The sequence below is a fragment of the Pteropus medius genome, unplaced genomic scaffold (assembly GCF_902729225.1).
Source record: "Pteropus medius unplaced genomic scaffold, Ma_sr-lr_union100, whole genome shotgun sequence".
NCBI lineage: Eukaryota > Metazoa > Chordata > Mammalia > Chiroptera > Pteropodidae > Pteropus > Pteropus medius.
The window spans coordinates 1,144,704-1,148,318 of NW_024352790.1; positions in this window are offsets into that span (position 1 = coordinate 1,144,704).

Sequence of the window (3,615 nt, forward strand, 5' to 3'; positions counted from 1 at the left end):
AATCCATGGCTTAAATTGAGAATTGGAGATTTGAGTTTTATCACTCTCAGGCTTTAAGCCTTTCATTCTTATCAGAAGCAGACACCTAACAATTTTTTTATATCTTTCATGCTGTTTTTATGGTGGAGAAACATGGTCTGCCAGAATCTTGTCCTCAGTGGATCCTCAATCACAGATACGCATAAGTAATCATTTCATTCACTATTTTATCACTGCAAGCCATGGACTAGTGGATTATCATCCCAGAAAAATAATAGGACATTCAGCTCCTTCCACACTATCTCAGATTGAGAACCAGCCTCCAGTTCCCTATATTTTCCCTATATTACCTTAACCTCTACTTTCTGATACAAACTTCTGAATAGTTTAGTTAAGAGACTGTATAGAGTCCAATCCTAGCTCTACTATTTATCAGCTATGTGAATTTAAACAACCTCTCTGCACTTCAATTTTTCTCATCTGGAAATCAGGACAATACTGTCTACCTCAAAGGATGAGGGAGTTAATACATGTAAATACTTTAGAACAGTGCTTGGCATGTTGAATGCGCTCAATAATTATTAGGTTATTGTTATAAAATAATGGTATATTGTGTGCCAGAAAGAGGGAGGTTTGTGGAAAGTAACCTCACAGCGTGATCTGATCATCAGTTCCTAACTGGGCAGGTCATGGTGGGTGGATAGTCAGATCCCAGATATATAACATTTTCGTAAAGGTTTATCTTTGCTTTTATCAAGCCCTGTCCATTGTTTCTCTGCATGTTTCTCTACATCGGTAAATAAACCATGAGAACCCTCAAGAGAGCACATAATCTTAACTATTCAGTAATCCAATCCCCGCCTTGCATATTTCCACCTCCATGTAATCTCTTTATGGTCCCTTCTTAATTTCAAATGCATAAAAGAAGCTGCAAAACTATTATTCTCTGGAGCATTTGAGACCTTGCTCCCTAGCATATGTTGTCAGTTTGGCTCAAATAAACTCATAAAAATTCTCTATAGGTTTGGACGTTTCTTATGCTGACATTATTATGACTATTATACTTATTATCAGACAAAATTCTTATATATAAGTAAAAAAAATCTAGGTATCTTAGGCAAAAAAAAAAAAAAAATGAAAAGAAATTTTTGGAATATATGGTGTCACAGAATGTAGAAGGAGGTAGAGGGTCCTGGAGGATGAACTGCTGCAGTCACAGCACGGGCTGGGCAGCAGGACATCTGGTCCACACACCTCCACCACTACTACTGGGAAAGATGACAAACAACCGACCAACTCCAAGTCTTTCTGTCAAGATTAAAGTTTCTGGAGAAAGCGAACACTTGCTAAGCCTATACCACATGCTCCTGGACACTAACTGCCACCATGACTACACAATGGGAGTTTTCCCAAATGGTCACTGAGGTGCTATTAGGAATAGGGAGCTGGATATTGAAAAGCCAAAGAATGATAAGTATTAGGTAGCATTAGTGTCACACACACACACACACATCCATGGGTATGACAATATATGACTAACCTAAAGTTTCCTCTGATTTGAGTCTGATGTTCAAGTGCTAAGGAAAGAAGGCTTTTGGCGTCTCTGGATATTTGAAGTGTCAAGTAACACCATCATCACCAGGAAACATTCCCAAAGTGATACAAATATTGCACTAACTTGTTCAACTCTGTCTGACTTTTCTTCCACTCCAGACTTGCTCCATTTTCCAGATCAGGAATCCCTGCTTCTTCTCTCACCAACTCCAAGATAGGAAGATACCCCTGAGAAACAGAATGGCCAGAGATGACTTAAGGAAGAGCATGGGCTTAGCTCACCTTTGAAGGACAGGTCATTTTATAAAAGAAGAAAAAGATAAGGCTGGTCCAGCCACTGAGATGAGAGCCACTTCAGATGGCAATCCCAAATTCAGGTTGTTACCTGTGCTTCTAACCAACTGGCTACGAATCAGAGGGTCCCACATGACCACCTCTTTGGGTTCGATTAACTTGCTAGAGTGGCTCAGAGAAGTCTGCAAAGCAGTTTACTCATTAGATTACTGGTTTATTACAAAGGATATTAAAGAATATAAATCAACAGCCAGATGGAAAGATATATATCAGGTCCAGAACAAAGGAGCTTCTGTTTCCATGGGGTTTGTGGCCCAGCATGGTGGCACATGGAAACATTTTAGTTCACCAACAGTGAAGCTCTCTGAACTTCTGTTGGCCATTGGTGATTGAACTCAATCTCCAGCCACTTTCCCCTCCAAAGAGGTCAGGGAGTGGGACTAGAAGTTCTGACCCTCTAATCACTTGGCTGGCACCACTGGCAGCCAGCTCCCATACCCGGGTGCTTTTTAAAAGTCATCCATTAATGTAACAAAGACTTTTTCCTTCTCTCTCCATCGGAAATTCCAAGGGCTTTAGAAGCTCTATGCCAGGAGCAGTGAATAAAAACCAGATATATATTTCTTATTATAAATCACAATATCATAATAGGTTGAAGAAGAAAGAACTAAAGGCAAGAAAACAGGTTTAGCATTGCAGTAATCCATGCCTTCTTCTTTCTTAGGTTTTGATGGGAGGTCATTTTGGAAGAAACTTAGGGTTTTTGTAACAACAACAACAACAACAAAAAACTAGAATTGTTCTTACAAAATCAAATTGCTGTGGAAGCCCACAGAAATTATCAGGTGAACTTTGGATTAATCAGCTAGACCGACATATATGGGCAAGGCAGATTTAGGTAATGGTGGTGTGGTGGTGGTGCTGGGATGACAGGATGAAAATTCGACACGTCAGTGTGGCAGAATAGCCTATTGAGAAATTATTTATCTTGTTTTCAACTATAGAATTATCGCTCCCATTCCCACATGCCCATGTTTTATAACGTAATCAGGCTTTTGAATCCTTTGGATCAGGGGATGTTTTACAGCCCTTTGCAGAATTTCAGAACATAATGGAGAGTTGGCAGGATGGATAGTCTGCCAGGAAGACAACCCTTAAATCAATCGTGTTCATATCCTAGGTCTATCGGACATTAACAGGGCCATCTAAAAGGAGAGGGAACAGATGGAAGAGGGGCGTGGCCCAGTCACAGTGACATTGTTGGTTTCTAAGGTAGGTGTGGAGACCTGGGCCTTAAAGGCTCATATGATCATTACCAGTTCAGGTTTTGCCTCTCCTAATAGGCTAAAACGGAGGAGACGTGGGTCCCTGACTGTGGGTGACCAACTGTCTCCCTTTGTTTGAGACTGTGGAGTTTCAGTGTAAAACTTGGAGTATTCTGGACAAACCAGCTGAGTTGGTCACCCAAGTCTTAGAAGCCTGGTCACAGACAGACAGAAGGGAGCTTCTCCCAGAGCCACTTGTTTTCAAAAACGGTGATGCAATGGCAGCCCCATGGTGTACAGCCAAGGTCTGTGCAGTTTCCTGCTCTGGGTAAGCTCTAGCAGTTCTTGTGTGAAACAGGGAGAAGAGGGGAGCCAGACATTTAATTTATATCGAACTTTTTGCTTAATTTGGAAAGTGGAGACTTTCAGTTGAGTTAGAAAAATCAGAAATGTGACAATTCTTGAATAGGAGGTAATGTAGAGCAGCTCTTTTCTCTTCAGATAGTAACATTAATATCTGTCT